The sequence below is a fragment of the Ascaphus truei genome, chromosome 3 (genome assembly GCF_040206685.1).
Source record: "Ascaphus truei isolate aAscTru1 chromosome 3, aAscTru1.hap1, whole genome shotgun sequence".
Classification (NCBI taxonomy): Eukaryota; Metazoa; Chordata; class Amphibia; order Anura; family Ascaphidae; genus Ascaphus; species Ascaphus truei.
Genome location: NC_134485.1, coordinates 212,335,784 through 212,354,553, shown reverse-complemented (window position 1 = coordinate 212,354,553; position 18,770 = coordinate 212,335,784). Strand labels below are relative to the sequence as shown.

Genomic DNA, 18,770 nt, shown 5'->3' with positions numbered 1-18,770 from the left:
TAACTTGTTGGACACTGTAAGGAATCTGCTCCTGGCTTTGATTCTAGCCATGCAGATCTCTGCAGTTTACAAAGTCTCCCTCTGGCAATCAATAGCACATGTGCTGCCTCGCATTGCAGCTTCAGTCCTGTGCTACGTCATTGGAGGAATGCTCACACACCTCCCTCCTGTGATTGGCTCGCCGCCCTTTATATGCTGGGTTCTGGCACTGATTCAGTGCCGAGCATAATCCTTCTTTAGACGTTACTGTGTTCTGCCACAAGCCTCCTGGCTTGCCTCGTTTGTGTACTAACCTCTCTAGTTCTCGTTATTAGTTCCTGAGTATCCTGAGACCTGCTGCTACTCTCCACGCAGAGGTCTGTGTTCCTATGTTCCTGAGGTCTGCTGCTACTCTCCACGCAGAGGCCTGTTTTGGACTCCTGTGCTGAAGCCCTGGGTTTTCCCCGGCGCTGCCCCGCGGTGTTGTTCAGTCAGCCGGCTGTCTCCTCCTACAGAGACTGGCATCATGTGTCGAGGCTGCTCCTCGCGCAGAGGTCACTCACGCTCCTATGCTGAAGCGGAGAGCTCCTGTCTACCCGTTGCCGAACTCCTGCCTGAATAACGACGATGCTGCCTTCTCCAATCCTGACCCTGCTATGTACGATTACGAACTGCGCAATTTGGATCCGACTACGTGGTCTCAGGTTGGTGATTATGTAACCCCACCTCAGCCCCGCGGGCCGTCCTGGTTTGTGGCGAGCACAACCGTGAAGACACTAGTTAAGTGGAAAGAGTTGAGTCTGTAGATGCTGTACTACAGAAGTACAGCTCTCCCCTTGGTTCCACAAGCCATGAGATAGAGTTGCTCAGAAAGCCTCCAATTGATATTAAGGTCACTCAGAGCTGGAACTTCAAGACCAGCTGCGTACTGTATGTGAGCTCTGTCGAACAACAAGTGCTGGAATTGAGGCAGCCATGTTTCACAAGGTACAAAGAAAACCTGCTTACTCTGCAAGGATGCATACTGTATATTGCTGAGCAGTAAATGACATTTCAAGATTAATACTCCTCTATTTGTGCACCATCACTACTGGAGCACAGACATTCTTAGTCCTTCCTTTGCCCCAATGCTAAGTGTGAGCTCAACAACACTACTAATTTAATCCTAAACCACACCCCTACTTGTAGAGAAGAAGTATTTTAGCGGACACCAATGTGCCCTGGTGCTGGTCAGCATGACTGCACATCTCATTTCACCTGTCACACACAATGCCCTGACTGCTTAGGTGCAAATGTCATGTTACTTTCAGTGTACTTCTTTTATTATTTCATACACCATGCCACGACACTGTTTATTTGACATTATAACTGTTATTTTCAAGTCTCTGGCTGTGACATTTTTCTCTGCGAATATGTTCATTTGTGTATGGGGTGCGCCAGTGAATCAACCCAAAGCAGGAAAAATAAATACAGTGAAGTCATTTTATCACCAGAATATGTGTGTGTAATGAGCCCAGTAGACACTCTCACATGGGGTCAGGATAAAGCAGGCATTTTAGTATAGCTGCAATGGGTTGAAGCTGCTCCTCTGTGCTCTCAGATCCCACTTGCAGTGTTTTACTCAGAAATAAATCTCATACAATCCAGGAGGAGCATATATGGGAACAAACAAGAAGAAAACAGTACAAAATATAAGCGTAGATGTATTGACAATGAGGTAAGTATTAGGGTGTAATCTTGGCTCTGATGGTATGCCTACTCACAAGATGTCAGAGGTAAAAATGCGTGTTGCAGAAAGGGCTGCTACCCATGGATAAACGTGGTGTGTGGATCTCCCTCCAGGCTCGTCACATCAGTGGGATGGTAGTGTATATAAAAAAGGGAAAGAGCACTACATAGCGCGATCAGGTGGAAAATGTACTTTTTAAAAAACAGGTATAAAAATGCGCACTTACAATGTGCAAAATTAAAACAAGCGTTTGTCACAATATATGTGTGTAGTGGGTTCACCGCAGCTCTCACCGCCTCCCCTGGATACTCCAAGTCTCCTTCGCCTGCAGTGTGAGATCGCAGCTCCTCTCTGTGCGTCCTTCTGTGCGTCTGACGTCACGGCTCTGAGGTTTGAGAAACTACGGGTCGTCCACTAGTCCAAAAAGCACCACTCTACGTGTTTCGCCCAGTCTTGGTAGACTGCATTCGGCTTCGAAGGTCTGAGCGGGGAAGCAGCTGATCTTATTGCAGATTTCTTCGCAATTGTTGCACAATGCTCGTTTGAGACTTGAAACATGAGTGAGATACCTTGTGATTCAGATTGAATGTTTTTGTTGCTACATACTATACCAGGGGTACACAAACTTTTTGTCTCCTCCCCTCTGCTTGCTCTCCCCCCCCCCATACCTTCCTTCCCCGGCGTGTCTGACGTCACAACGTCATGTGACATGCACTGCGATGTCATGTGACCCCTTGTCATTTGATGCCGCGTTGCCATGGCGACGCGTCACCAGAAGCCACCAGAGAGCAGGTAAGAGACTATACACAGACCTTGGGCGCTTCCCCGTCATTTAATTTAAATGCTCTGAGGAAGAGCGCGGAGCCTCTGCAGGTGCCGCGCCCCACAGTTTGTGCACCCCTGTACTATACCGTGCCCTGTTCTCTGTCTTATTTCTGAGTGAAACACTGCGCGTGGGATCCGAGAGCCCAGAGGAGCAGCTTCAAGCCATTGGAGTTACACTCATTGTTTGTCCAATTCATACATCATTTGGTTTCAAAAGACATGGAATTGGTTAGTATAATCCCTATTGGATATTATATCGGATTGGTTTTGATTCAAGAAGGTTATCATGGAAAAACAATGGAATTTCCGTAATTATTATTTTTTCTCAACACTGTATATGTGTAGCAGTGGTCATCTGTGAAACTATGAAGCAAAGCTCTTTGGATCTCATTCTTTATAAATGTGTACGGTATTTAGCCACCAAAATAATAATATTAACGCAACACCAACAGTTTGTAAGTAAAAAAATAAATTAAATAAAAAGTGGTTTTACGCTGGATTTTTAAGTGTAAAAAAAGTAGCGATAATCCATCAGTAACATTACACATCTGTAAAGAAACGACTGGTTTTGATTCAAGGTTATCATGGAAAAACTATGGAATTTCCATAATTATTATTGGGGTTCAGGAACTTTTTCTCGCCTCTGTAGGTTCTGTGTATGTTTAGCACTGCACAGTCGGGCAGCTGTGTGCTTGAGCCTCAGTCAAGGGGACCAGATGGGTCCATATCATTAGGGATAGCTTTGGTCACTCGGCTTAATATCTCCTATCCCAATACTTTTTCCCTTGGGAGCCTGCTCGATCAGTACCAAGCCTAATCATTGGCAATGAGAGCTGAACAACAAGAACTGCTTGATCCTGTTGCTTATAATCTGAAGCCATCTGGTCATGGTTACTGGATAGTGGACACTGCATTTGTGTATCATTCGTAAAGAGAGAGCATGTGTTTAATTGGTGAGGGAGTTGGGTTGAAGGTAGCAATATGTGTGTTTCTTTGGACATGTTGCATTGTGTGGACTATAGATTTACTATAGATCGGTGAACCATGGGGTTTTTGTAACGCCGCCCCAGGGGGGCGTATCAGGATTTCAGGGGCAGCGTGTGTAGTTTGAAAAAACATTCAATATTATAATATAATTTTGGGGAGAAAACGGGGGGAAAAAACCTATTGCCTCCTAACTATAGAAAGTACGCAACTTATTGCATCATCCTATGACACGCAGTGGTGCCACTATAATCTTTCCTTTATCTCTGAGTTACACTGTAGAATTTGTCGTGTGTGGATGGTACCGCTGTACAGGCACGTGCTATATCGCTATTACATTTTTTTCTGTTTTAAGGTGAGTTCATCTTTAATTTCAAAATAAACATTAGTATTTTAGTGCAATAATACATCAAAAAATATAGTGTAGTATTTGTACTGCGCACAAAAATGCTTTGATTTGTTTTTAGTCGCAATGTTCCATTTAAAATAAAATTCTTGTGGGGGGCAGGTTTGAAGGGGAGCGTGAGATTTTTATGTTTATCAAAAGGGGGCATGGCTTAAACATGGTTGAAAAACACTGCTGTAGATTGTTGTACATTGAGTGCTACATAAATGGACGTATTGTGTACGGATCTTTCAAAACCTCACAGGTCTCTTCTTCAAGTGACCTATGTTGTTTCTAAAGCCATGTATCCTTTAATTCCATCTATAAAAATTGTTAAAGTGTGACCCCATAAATGTATCACAATCTACAATTTTGCAGGACCATCACGGCTACTAGAACTGTGAACTATATTGTGTGGGAATATGGAGGTGAGGCTCTAGTGTTATAGGAAAGAATGTAAATGCCATGGGACAGTGTGTGGTATCAATAGAAAGGAAGAGGTGTGTGTCCATTTGTATGCCCGTGTGATTGTATACTTGATTCCCATATAATGGTACAATGATTGCCAATTCACATACTGTATGATTTTCAAGATCACAGCTCTCTAATGTATTGCATGGTCAATGCCAAACAGCTGTCATAGACCTGATTGTTGCCTTGTAAAGGACCCTGCCATATGCATAGCTGTTTGGAACTAAATTAATTGAATCAGTCTCCCTTAGTTTTTACTTTAACATAATAAACAAGGTGTACAGGAATATATATACAGTATTTGATGCCAAGCAATTACCTGCCGTAAACAACTATTTTGTCCTGAGAAGCAATTAACAACCTTTCTTTTAAATAGTAAACGAAGTAAACAAATTCTGTATTTTTGTGCTCTCCAGCCATGCAGTATGGTAATACAAGGGAACCCAAATATTTATGGAATAACTAATTTCAGTGCAAAAGAAAGACATGGTGTGTAATATTCCATAACATGCATACATGAGAGTGATTAACTCGTGGCTCCCAGAAGTCCCTGATCTCTGTCACTGTACGTTCTTCCTACCTACCAATTAGATTGTAAGCTCTTCGGAGCAGGGACTCCTCTTCCTAAATGTTAATTTTTATGTCTGAAGCACTTATTCCCATGACCTGTTATTTGTATTATTTATATGATTGTCACGTGTATTACTACTGTAAAGCGCTATGCATATTAATGGCGCTATATAAATAAAGACATACATACATACTGACTGTGAGCTAAGGACAGGTGCCATTGCTACCTGCAAAACATAAAATCTATATTATTTGATGAATAGTAGGAAGGATATTTTAATGCTTTCATTTATAGCAGCAAATCACACTGCTTACAATTTCTTTTTTAAATCTAATCTGAGCTGGGGGTTCCCACTAGCTGGTCCATGGTCCCCAACATCTGGATACCCACGGGTTCTCGCTGATTGGCTGTTGGTGACACCAGCAGTGTTTGTAGTTGTTTGGAGATGTTTTTTTCAAATGCAAAACATTAAAAGTCCAGGGGAGTTCCCAAGACGTCGGGGGAACAGGCATGAGCTACGGGAGGGGTTGGGGGCGGGGGGGGGACGGGAACCCCCACCGGCACAGGTAATCTTTTTAAAAATAAACAATTTTGGAGAGAACGGCTGGTTTAAAACACAGCTTCCTATTTGGTGTTTACCCATGAAAAGAGAAATATAAAAATCTTCTTCAAGTCTGGATATTTGAGCTTGTAACTACAAATAGATACACATCCAGATCACTGGTGGCAGCCAGTAACAGAATGGGGAAACGCCGGTGGTGTTTTGCCGCAGGGCAGCTCGCCGCGGGACACGTCGCTGCTGGGAAGTTCACCGCGAGACACAAGACATTTCGCGGCGGGACACCGCCGCAATGTCCGGTCCGCCGCGCACCCGACCCAACAAGCCAAGCCAGGTCTGCCGCTCTCCGACAATGGAATGTTTATCTCTCAACCCCCTTACAAACCCTATAAGAGAAGTTTCTACTGAGTGGAAATGACTCTCCTGTTTGTCATTAGTGTAAACTAAAGTTCAGCAGGACATTGACATCAGAAAATAGTGTGGAAGATCTGGCATGAATGTCATCCGGATACTCAAAATCATACAATACACAAACATTTATTTTTAAGGTGGGCTACAATTTTTTTCAGACTAAAAGCCATGCCATGTATTGACCACTGTCAATAGCGGGCCAGTAAGTAGTATGTGTAGTAAGTAGTAAGTGTCATTTTGGTCCATAGGGCTTGGTTGGGATATCTGTTAGGGGACCAACATGAAAGTTCTTCATAGATTGAATGATAGTGAACAGAGCTATACAAACCCTACAGATGTCTTCTTCAAGTGTACACAACTGTGAGGTTTATAAAGGTACGTTCAATATGTTCCCATCTATAAAGAAATCTAGTGCTGTTCCCATTAAATCTTTCACAACATTGAATTCTCAGGGACCATTATGGATACCATAAAATGTCAACTATATTGTGAGGAGAGGTGTGATGTGTTTATATAGGGTTATAGGAAATGAAACCAGCACTGTCCTCTTATCCTGGCAACCAACAGGGGTATTTCATTAGGTGTGGAGGCAGGAAGCATACAGACGGCTCCCAGCAAGACATATTTAGTGGCCCTTTTGTTTGTTGCCAAGCTCTAGTTACAGTAGTATGCATGCTACCATAACTATGTCCAAAAGTATTACTATATACTTGGCCCTCTATGTGAAAGTATTTCAGTAAGTGCCACTGCTGCATTTGGAGTCTCCCATGTTGGGTTGCTCAGATAGACAAAACCATACATACAACATATATGTTAAACGGCTAGGTTAATTAAGGTTGCAGTCCATAACGATTTCATCCATAGCTCCAGTAGAGGAAGTGGCTTAAAAAAAGTAGTTGCACTGTCTCCGATTTAAATACGATGAACATATATTCAGAGCAAAGCTCTATGGACTGTATTTTAGAAAGAACTGAGCAATATGTTTTGCTGTCAAACAGAAAAGGGGAAAAGGCTTTCTATAATATATTCCTTGCCCTTTAAAAATATAAAGTGGCATTTTGGATGTGTAGATTAAAAAGTAGCTGTTCTCCAAGTGTGAAAATTATGAGGTAATGCGGCCCCCCTAAGACCAGCATATTTTGACCTGTGTCTTGCTTCACCTCCTCGTGAAATAGTGTCTAGCACCCTCTACCCTTATTTTACCCAAACCATACCAACTACTTTACCCAACTATGAACCCCTCCAACCATATACAAGCATAAAACTCCCACATAACTACATATAGGGCAAAAGGGACTAAGCCTGCCATGCCTCCTATACGCCCTGCCACTGCAGCCATGACCTAGCACCGCGCCTTCCGTCCAAAATCCAGTCAGACTAGGGTGTGAGACTATAAGATATTGGAACAGTTGGCTGAGTTAATGGTTGTAAATATTGCCTGCGCAATCCTTCCTGGATTATTAAATGCAACGGAGGGAAAGATATTCACATTTCAGACTCCATAGAATTTAATGGAAACAAAACGTGTCCTTTTTACTTGAAGGAAAGGACCAGCAGGACAAGGGGAGGATTTTTGTCACATACTTCTATAAACTTTCTAATGGTCCCCGTGCTCCAAATGTTTCTTTTGTTCAAAAGTAACTTTGCTCTGAAATTTCAGCAGTGACTGCAAAGGCGAAGACTTAAGTTGAAAAAAAAAGAAAAGAAAAAAAGTCCAACATGAAATTAAGGCTCCAACCCGATGTGTGCCTTTACTAGGTAAAGTCACGTACTAAGAGTTAGCTTAGCACTCTCGCTGTCAAAGGGACCACCAATACATTCATTGCCTTCCAGTACCAAAGAAATGAATTCTGCAAAGCCATTTCCTTCCAGAGAATATAATGCAGCCATCAGTTCACAGGAGTATAATACAACTAACAGTGTTATCACTGACCACTTCGGAACCCATAGAAATAATTCTGCCATGCCACATACACTTCTCCATGCTATCTATAGAATATAATACAGCCATCGGTTTACCTGTTGGTCTTGTACACAAACATATTTTTCTCCATTTCCCTCGAATCTTCACATTTGGTACTCGGCTTCTCTTCATCCTGCCGCATACGCACACAGTAGTTTGGATTTCACCAATCCTTATCCTGACACACTTGCTCTATGTTCAATTATATCTCAATATACATCAATTATATAATATTCATTTCACTTCACCTGTTTTGCTTAGGGACAAGATAAACTGTCCACAGTATTTATAAAGCTCTTAATCAATTTATCGGTGTAGGTGACAACAACACATTGCGTATCAATGTATGGCTTTCCTCTCCAGCACTAAAGAGGTTAAAACAGGAGTGACGGCTTGGCTAGTTGTCGTAATATATTGCTTCAGACCATACAACCCTATATGTCTGTCTGCTGTAGACAGCCGCGCTTCTATTCCTGGCTACGGCGACGCGACCGCGTGATGTCATCCGTCACCGTCCGTTGTCATAGCGATTTCTGCCTACAGTGTAGGAGACCAGAGACGGCGACGAGGGGGTGAGGCAGTGATCGGTTTGCCCTCATTGGCTGAACCGCTCACGTGCCCTCTGACGTCACGCGGCAGTCACGGGAAAAATCAATTTCAATTGACTTCAGCGATTTCTGTCGCTGTGTCGCGCCATCTCACTCACTATAGGCGCACGCGATGGATCAAATCAACTTGATTTGACATGACGCGCCGTAGCCGGGACTATAAGCACGGCCTAACGTTGCATTTTAGAACTCAGTTTGCCACGGTTCATATAAGCATAAAAGCATTCCACAGCTCATTATCATGCACAAACAGTGAAGTACCGGATTCATTAGCTTGTTTTAACACCTGCTACAGTGGTTTATAAAAATACTGATTTATTACAGAGCTTGAATCTCAGATCCTAGTAGATAAGATAAAACAACGCTTGGGTGTGTGTATGTCACAACAACCAGCGCTCCAGTTGTCTGACTCACACATCCCACCCTCCCCCCCGCAGGGCACCAAAAATGAGCCCTCACACCCCAAAACCGTCACACTACTCCCAAAATAGGCCTCCGCCACCACCACCAGGCTTAATTTAAGGGCTTACACCTCTGGAGTCCTCTGCCTCACTTATACCTCAAAAATATGTAAATAAAACACAAACCCAATTAAGTAAAACGTGCTTGAAAATGCGATCTCTTCAAAAGGTACTATTAAAGCTCACAGTCATTACTTTTTTACATTTTAGATTTAATATTACAAAAGGCTTACAGTGTTTATTACAGAAAAAAAGGATAACAAAACATACAGCACACAGATTGTGACCGTTATAAAATAAAAAGGAATAAATCAGAAAACCTAATACATTACCATTGAAAAATATTAGATCCTTCCGGAGGCCATGAAGTAGAAAATATGAAATCCACATTTTATCAGGTATAACACACCTCTGGGTGAATCTGTTTATGGATTCAGAACCTACACTTTCAACTCCCAGCCTTCCATCTTTGACAAAAACCCAATGCCTGAGCCGGCCTTTGAGGGTGTGTCTGATCCCCCATTTATCCTTCTCTCTTCCTGGTGACATTTTATAGTTCGGCTTTTCTAATAAAGGGGATTATTTCATTTCCATCTAATGTGAGAGTATAAAATACCCCATAACTCTCTCTGTAAACAGCAGATTAATGATACCCACATCCTGGGGTTCTGCGTTTCATAACGAATATATAGATATCACCAGTGACAGTCCGACTTTTAACCATGAAATGGAAACAAAGTATCTGATATTTGCGATACAGATATCTTCTCACATTTGATATCATTACAATCGTGTACTTTTGCCCTGTTCAGATTTACACCCGATATTATGGTGGGTTGTACCAGACATGAATTATTTTACATACTGTTAATCTGTGTCAAGGGGGTGTCTGGTACAGGAGTGGATCTAGTGGCTGGAACAGCGAGGTACTAAAGCGCGAATGGGTCACAAGCAGGGTTCAGGGCATGCAGCGAAGGGGCGTCATCGGGGTCACTAGCAGAGCAGGCAGCGAGGACAGAAACAGCATGCAGGGCCTGGGACAAAAAAGGGGCAAGCACGTGTAGCTCTGGTAGGTTTGGGCTATTATTCTGTCCTCCTCCTGTGCAATAATCCCTGGTAAGGGCAGGCTTGCCAGGAGTTATCGTGGGTTCTTCCCCCTCACTGCAGATCAGTGAGGCAGAGAAAGCAGTGCAGTCAGGCCTGTGTCCAATAAGGGACAGGGGCGGGCTCTTGTTGTATATGTCTTAATGATCTGCATTTCCTGTATTGAGTTAGTTGCTCCTACCCTGAGAGGAGCTCAGTCACCAAACCCAGTTGTGCAGGGCTCTGCCAATCTGAGGCCCTCCCTTAGGGGAGAGGCGGGTAGGCTGTTCCCACTACTCTGATAGGGGGTAGTGGAAGAGCTAGGCCTGCTTCCAGGGCCCTGACTGGGAGTGTATGGCCAGGTCCATCCTGCAGGAGAACATCTGTGTTCCTGTGTTCCTGTGTTACTGTACGGCTGTGTATGCTGCTCCAGTGTATGCTGTTGGTGCAATAAAGTGTTCCTGATTTATAAAGAAGCGGTTGTGAGACTGGAATCTCTCATGCCTGAGGGGGACGTTCTATTCCAGGGATTCCACCCCATATCCTGGGGCCTGCAATAGATGGAGACGCTGTCACCGTGAGTACGTACTGGGTATGTCGCCAGAAGCCTGTCCTGACCTTCCCCATAATACCATTAAGCGGGAGACTCAGGAGTCCTGTAAGCCAGCAGGTGCACCACACTATAGCCATGTGTAACCAGAGTAGTATTTCCCTAGGAGACCCTATCTGCGATTGGGGGGGGGGGGGGGAAACCCGTTACACACGTTTACAGGCAAGGACCGTTAAAGTTAACATGCTAAGTTAATGCTATGTTATTTTAGGTTATGACTATTCCTAGTGGTAGGTGCTCTCATTACCCAACGCCGGATAGCAGAACATTTTTAGCCTTGTCCAGGGTTCTGAAATGGGCCACTATGGTTTCCTATATTGCCTTGGCAATGACTAATGCGTTTCGCACCCCTGGCTCTTTGTCAAACTACAGCTTTTCCTCAGTCAAAGTTCAGCAACAAAATATAGCTTCAGGAAGCAAAAGTCTATATACATACTATAATAGAGGAACACACTTCAGACCTAGTGTCCCTCGGCAGATTAGGAACAGGCAAATGTAAACGGTATGCTGCCTGCCCTTTAAACTTTAGCAGCCCCAGGTGACTCGTTAGTCCTCTAAACAAGGATTAACTATTTGCTGGCCAACACCCAAGAGTCCTAGCTTTTGGCAAAAGCCTTGCCCCTGCTACAGTGGGTTAAAAAAAGCACATCAAATGACAAAGCTGTATAATCTGGCAGGGATAAGTTTGTTGGGTTCCATTTAAAAATGGATAAGAAGTAAAGACAAACACACTGAGGTCTATTCACAAAGCAGTAATAAGTGGTTTTAAGTGCGATAAATGCCCTTATAACGCGATACTGGCTGCTGTGCGATTCACAAAGCTGTGATTACAGTGCAGTATCGCGCTACAATGGCTTTTTATCAACAACAAAAAACGTCGGTGAACAAAAAGTCGTACCATAGGCACAAAAATGGCAAACCCGCTGTTTTTTTGCCAGTAACTGCTATTCGCAGTGATAAGTTTATTGTACTGTAAAAGCTCACACCAGTTTTCTTTTCAACAGCTAAAGGCTGGCGCAAAAGAGATGGAATGTGGTATAGGGAAACTGGGACGCTCCCTCTATAAAGTAAAATTGATTGCTGCTAATAGACACAACTATAAAAATAGATCAAAGCCGAATGTGTAACACCGGCCGAAGTGTGTAGTTGCTGCTCAACCCCAAGAAGGATCTTCCCGCAACCCTTATGAAACGATATGAAAAAGAATAGGGTGGGGGTGGGGGGGGGGGGGGTTGGGGGGTGCAAAACAGATAGGGATGCATAATTATAAATTGCACAATCACATCAATGCATGCACTGGTGATGATGGGTACTCCCACAAATGGGTATAGAGTATATAGTAAAGTGTTGTACTCACACAGCCATGTGTGGTACTAGATCACAAATCGGTATCTTTATATGTAGTATAAGAATGAGATCCTATCTTAAAGATACTACAGATGTTTTAAATATGCTAGCGGGAATAGAATGGAAACAAGATTACATCCTGGTAACATGCGATGTTACTTCCCTATATACCGCCATTGGACATGCCGATGGTTGTGAGGCTGTGAGTAGGACGCTTGAGGGAGATCCAGATATTTTGATCGAACAAAAAGTTTTTACTGGACAGCATTTCCTTTGTTTTAGAACACAATGTTTTTAGCTTCGACGGCACCTATTTTTTACAGCGATGTAAAGATTAAGGTAAGAACAGAGAGAGGGGACTACGAAGTTCCATTTGTGACCCAATACAATAGAGATTTTGGAAAAATTAAGAAAATCATTGGTAAGCATTGGCATATATTCCCAACAAGATCCAGTTTTAAAAGAACACATACCGCAAAATCCGAGAGTGATTTTTTAAAAAGGCAGGAAATCTTAAAACAAGACTAGCAACGAGTGTTTTTAAATCTTCAACATCCACAAACCAGTCAAACTGGTTACCACAAGATAAAGGTTTTTACAAGTGCTTCTCTTGCAAAGCATGTTCCCAAGGGTCTAGCGATAAATTGGACTATAGCTCTACAGTCACGGGAGAAGTGTTTTCCATGCGACAATTTATCAATTGGCGTACTCCATTTGTGGTATATATGCTACAGTGTCCATGTGGTCTCCAGTATGTGGGACGTACCAGTAGACCACAGAGGGTCCGCATACTGGAGCACACGGGCAATATAAGGAGACAGCTAATGACACACAATGTGTCGAGACATTTTTCCCTTAAACATAGGCCTTCCCCACAGGCCTCATATACAGGGCAGTCAGTACCCGCCAACTGGCGGGGCGGCGACAGATTATTAAGATTAGCGCAAAAAGAGACATACTGGATCAACAAACTTAAAACCATGACACCATTAGGGCTTAACGTTGACATAGATATTGGGGCCTTCATCTGAGTCCTCCCTGAGCCCAATATGTAAACTCTATCCAAGGCTATATAGCTTTCATATTTTAATTAATGCTGAGAAATGTAATGTTTCACAATTTGTGACCTCATATTGATTTTCCACAGATCTTATCACTCAACATGCCACCAATCATCATTTTAGTCACATGCATTTATCTTGTGTGTTTATCTGTGTCACTGAGCTTACATCTTGTATTGTTCCCCCGACTGTCCAATCTCTATATTTAAGAGAAGTATAATTTGTATTCAAAAGAGCAGTGCCTCTGTGTATATTGGATTGTAAATTTGCGACAACCATTTTTTATGGGATATATTATTATTGTAAGGAATCCTCCTATAAATACACTGATCCGTGCCTGTGACAGAAAGTATATTTATTTTAATTTCTATCATCATAATAATTTCATGTCTGTACATTGACAATTATATAGACATTCTAAAGAGTGATTATCTATGTGTTATAGAATTTTAACCAATTTATATCTTATATAAGCTATTTAACAGCACATCACAATGTGTACTAATAATTGGAATGAGCTGAAGTTCCAAATAACTCAATATTCCAAATATTGTGTAGTAATATCTAATGTCAGGAGTACTGACATTGACTCTGTAATTTTTAAACAGCCCATGATTTTAAACATATCTTATTAACATTGTCCATGACTACTAAGTATTTTGTATGTTCCAAAACCTTTCAGGCATTGAGGTATCATATATATAATATATATATATATATGTATATATATTTATATATATATATTATATATATATATATATACATGTAGAGGTATCAGTACCGTGTTAGCCGAGCTTCAATAATCAAAAAATAAATAGACGATACCGTTCTGTGGCTAACTAAATGCTTTTATTTATGCGAGCTTTCGAGATACACTGATCTCTTCTTCCGGCGATGTTACAGTGAATGAAGCAAGCAAAGGGTATACTTAAAAACAGTGTCTCTTGGAATGTTATCTGTGCTCGTCCCTCCCCCATGTGTGGATGTGATTTATGGCTAGAGGTGTTAAATGGTTCCTGAAAGTTAGTTATGTAAGAGTGTGTGTGTGTGTGTGTGTGTATCTGTCTGAATATAAATGAATGGAGAGCCCACAGTGTATACAGTGCTTTACAAAAGGTGCGTGTGGAATGGGAGTTAATATAAATGGTGTGGGTAGGTGTGGAAATGTGAGAGATTGTAGCATAACTAAAAGTGTGTGTAGATACTATGTGGTCCCTATTGGTGTATAGGGATGGAAAAACAAAGAGTATGTGTATGTGTAAGAGACAGCTGTGTGTGCATACATATAGCACAGTATGTACAGACATGGCCTTTAGCGCTCATGGGAAGAGAGTTTACTTGTGTCAGTAATGACTCATAAAATTTCGATCTCTGTTTAGGCCACCGCTAAGTGTCCCGAACAGTTGCATAAATTTGTATTCATGCAACCGTCTCTCTTTCGGTGTTTTAAGATTACCTTTGAGTATGGCAACCCTCAGATCGTTCATCTTATGGCCAGAGTCAGAGAAATGTTCGCCGACAGGACTGTCTCTTGTTCCGCGTGTGATGCTGTGGCGATGCAGGTTCATTTCAGGAACCATTTAACACCTCTAGCCATAAATCACATCCACACACAGGGGAGGGACGAGCACAGATAACATTCCAAGAGACACTGTTTTTAAGTATATCCTTTGCTTGCTTCATTCATTGTAACATCGCCGGAAGAAGAGATCAGTGTATCTCGAAAGCTCGCACAAATAAAAGCATTTCGTTAGCCACAGAACGGTATCGTCCATTTATTTTTTGATTATATATATATATATATATATATATATATATATATATAAACCATACGATATCGTTTGAAGCACGAGATCAGGAGATCAGGAGACAGCACTCTGGTAAGTTTTTGTATTGAAAAAGAAAGACACATAAACCGACGTTTCGGTCCCCCAGTGGGACCTTTCTCAAGGGTGTTTACCACTTTTTTTTAAAGCATCCTGCAAACTGCACGTGTGTATTTTAATTGTTCAACACTGTTGATAATTGCTATCAAAATTAGACCATTTTAAAATTATGCATTCTTTCTTCTACTACACTAGTAGTCACTATCTCCCAATTGCATATATAGCCCGTCGATGTATATATACCCTAATGTCAATTTCACCACCAATAATAACAATAGAGTGGGTGGATTATAGATTGATTTGCATGCAGTTCAGCTGCTTGTGACACCACTTATTACCACCAGCTTTGAAGGATCAAAATCGAGCCCTATATAAGCCCAGCCTTCCAGGTCCTATGCATGAACCTGACGAAGCATTATGATATGCGAAACGCGTCGTTCATGCAAGGACCTGGATCTTTCTGACGGCACACGGCCACCGTAGTCTATCCAAGCACCCTGAACACAGTCCTGCCTACCGGACGCCGGAACAGGAGAGCACTGCATCAGAGTTCGGAAGTCGATTGCGTATACTGGAGACGGTCATTTACATGTGAGTTACTTTTTACTAATTTTAAACTCAACAAATTACACTTTTATATTGTACGTGCAGTTGTCATTTCTTACATTTGCATGGAGCCAACCGCGGAGAGAGGACGTATGATGCTGTGTTGACAAAACACAGAACGAACAGAAGGAATTGACAGCTACAAGGAAGAACGTCAACTACATATAAAGATACCGTTTTGTGATCTAGTACCACACATGGCCATGTGAGTACAACACTTTACTATATACTCTATGTACATTTTGTGGGAGTACTTATCATAGCCAGTGCATTTATGTGATTGTGTTATTTATAATTGTGCATTCCTATCTGTTTTGCGCCCCCCCTCCCTATTATTTTCATATCACAAAAGAGATGGAGACATAAAAGCATTTTGTTTTTCTTTCTCTGCACAGCATTAATACAAGAGGCCGGCGGGGGTCTCTGGGTGCCCTTGGGTGGTCCCCGCAGGTGTCTGGGGGTCCTAGGGTGGTCCCCGCAGGTGTCTGGGGGCCCTTGGGTGGACCCTGCGGGTGTGCGGGGGTCCTTGGGGAGCAATCCTGTGGGCAAATTTTCCCCCCCAATACATTGAAATAAATACACTCCCCCCAACACATACAGTACTGTAATGGGAAAAATAACTATTATCCAGATATGGATAATACCTCATTTGCCCATTATAAAATAAAACATTAGCCAGCCAGCATAAATAAACCTTTCTACTTACCCCTGCTATCATGAAGGGCGTCCTCGTCAGCATACTCCAGGTCCATTGATGATCCCAGGGGGGGGGGGGAAGGAAGAACGCAGCACGGCCGTGCAATGAGAAAGGCAGAATCGGGGCTACAGCTAGGTACTTAGTGAAATAATCCTTTAATAAACGACAGACAACATGGTACAGAAAAAATAAAAAACACTTACGCGTTTCACGCTGATCCCAGCGCTTTGTCAGAGAGGTCCATGTCCTCCGATGCCAGCAAGAATAAATGAAAAAGTACAATATACTAATGAGCCCTAACTCGTTAATCACCTTAGCGGTTAATAACCACTATAATAATTAAGGAGCTAACCCCCGTCCCCCGCTACCTACCCGGGAGGCCTAACCACCCACCTCGGGCCCACTATACACACCCTGTACCCATTGATTGGCATAGTAGTACATCGTACCCATATAATATGAGCATGATAAGCCACAATAGCAGTCAATGGTCACCCTAATAAAAAAGCATGAAGGCCAAAAATACACAATAATAAAAGACATACACAACCAATTAAATAAATAAAAGCACTATCCAACCAATTAAATAAATAAAAGCACTAGCCAACCAATCAATTAAAAAAATAAAAGCAATAACCAACAAAACAATTAATTAATTTTAACCACTGGCTAACAAATCAATGGAATAATAAAACCACTAGCCAACACATCAATTAAAACCAGTAGCCAACAAAATAAATAATTCATTAAAAATGCTAACCAATCCTAAAATGTTCTAAAAACAAGCCATCCAAATTCTAAACAATTTAATCCAAACAATAAACAAGAAAAAATAACAGTCAATAGAAAACAAGCATTTGCCAAAAAATGCATTGGCTATCACTGTATTTATCTGTACCCTAAAGGGGAACAGATTAATACATTACCAGTCAATGGGCAATCAAAAACATACAAATAAATAACTACAATAAAAAAAATTGTAAAAATAAAATTACATACATTCAATATTTTTCTTACCTTTAGAAGCGTTGACCCTCCTTATCCCGGCATATCAGAAAGCTCTCGTACCGTGACGTCATCAAAGTCAATGCAACACCATCCACCTTGAAGATCCGTAACAGGTGACAAAATTCTTCTCTCTTTTATCTTCTATCACCATCTTCTTTCTTCATCTGTCATTATTTCTTTAATTTCTTTAATCTTCTATCTTCTTTCTTTATCTGTCTATCCAAATCCCACGGGGACCATCCGAGGCCTTGGGTATCATTCCTGTTCATATAAACAAAAAATTGCTTTGTGTGTTAGGGGGGTATAGGAGTTGTTGGGGGCACAGGGGGTGGGTGGGTTGTGTATTGGTGGGTAGTACATATTGCAATGTTTATTGGGGGCAATTGTCCCCAATAAACCTGCTATTGTGCCTTAACCCAGGGGCCGCAAACTTTTTTCCCTGCGCCCCCCTGCTGGCTGTCCCCTCACTCCCGCGCCCCCCCCCCCCTACCCCAACTTACCCGCGCTCCGGCGTAATGACGTCACGTTGCCATAGCAACGTGACGTCACATGACCTCACAGCGTCATTTTGACGCCGCGTTGCCATGGCGACGCAGGAAGGAAGCCGCCGGAGCCACGGTAAGTTAGGTTTACAGAGGCCCTGCAGCTTCCCCGGTACTTAATTTAAGTGCCTTCAGGAAGCGCGCAGGGCCTCTGTAAACTTCGCGCCCCCCGTCAGCAGTCTCGCGCCCCCCTGGGGGTCGCGCCCCCCAGTTTGCGCACCCCTGCCTTAGCCCCTTCATTGCCTTAGCGGCTATCCGCTAAGGTAATAAAGTTACTTTAATGTAAATGTTATTAATAGTGTGCATGAGCAGGGGTTCTCCTGAGCTGAACCGCATTGGTTTCAGCCTCGGGGACCCCCTACTTCCTGAGATACAGGCCCCGCTATGGGGTGCCGTTATCCCCCTGCAGGATTAAATCCCATGGTCATGTGACACGGGAGATTTAAAAGCACAGGGAATACCGGCACCCCATACCAGGCCTGTATCTCGGGAAGTAGGGGTTCCCCGGGGCTTAATAAACCAATGCGGTTCAGCTCAGAAGACCCCCTGCTCATGCACACTATTATCAAAACCAATATTTTTAATGCACGATTGCCTGTAAGAGCCGTGCATGGAGACGCAGCGTCTCCATGCAACTCATACAGGCTGTAGTTTTTTCTATCAGCTATCGCGCTATAGAACTTATACCACGATAGCACTGATGCAAAAAACAGGTCGCACGATAGTGCTTTTTTAAAACCATATTTAAAAAATGGCCTTCACTTCTTAGTGAATCCTGCTTTTGGCTTCATGTTTTAAAGAGTGATTAAAAAAATGCATAGTCGCACGCAAAAGCACTGATTTTATCACTGCTTTGTGAATAGGCCCCACTGCAAGAGATAATTTGCATGTCATTACCCAGAATCCTTGGCTGCAGTGGAAGCACTGCTAATAGATAATGGGAAAAGACAGGTTTGTGGACCTGTCTGAGACATGCGAATGTGC

General features: G+C 42.5%; 1 long non-coding RNA gene across 1 annotated transcript; it reads left to right on the top strand.

The window, feature by feature from the left end:
- Nucleotides 1-3,483: 3,483 nt before the first annotated feature.
- Nucleotides 3,484-17,393, top strand: LOC142491014 (uncharacterized). Its single transcript, XR_012800223.1, has 3 exons — nt 3,484-3,872; nt 15,585-15,744; nt 17,260-17,393. It is a non-coding gene; the product is annotated as an uncharacterized LOC142491014 (long non-coding RNA).
- Nucleotides 17,394-18,770: the final 1,377 nt, after the last annotated feature.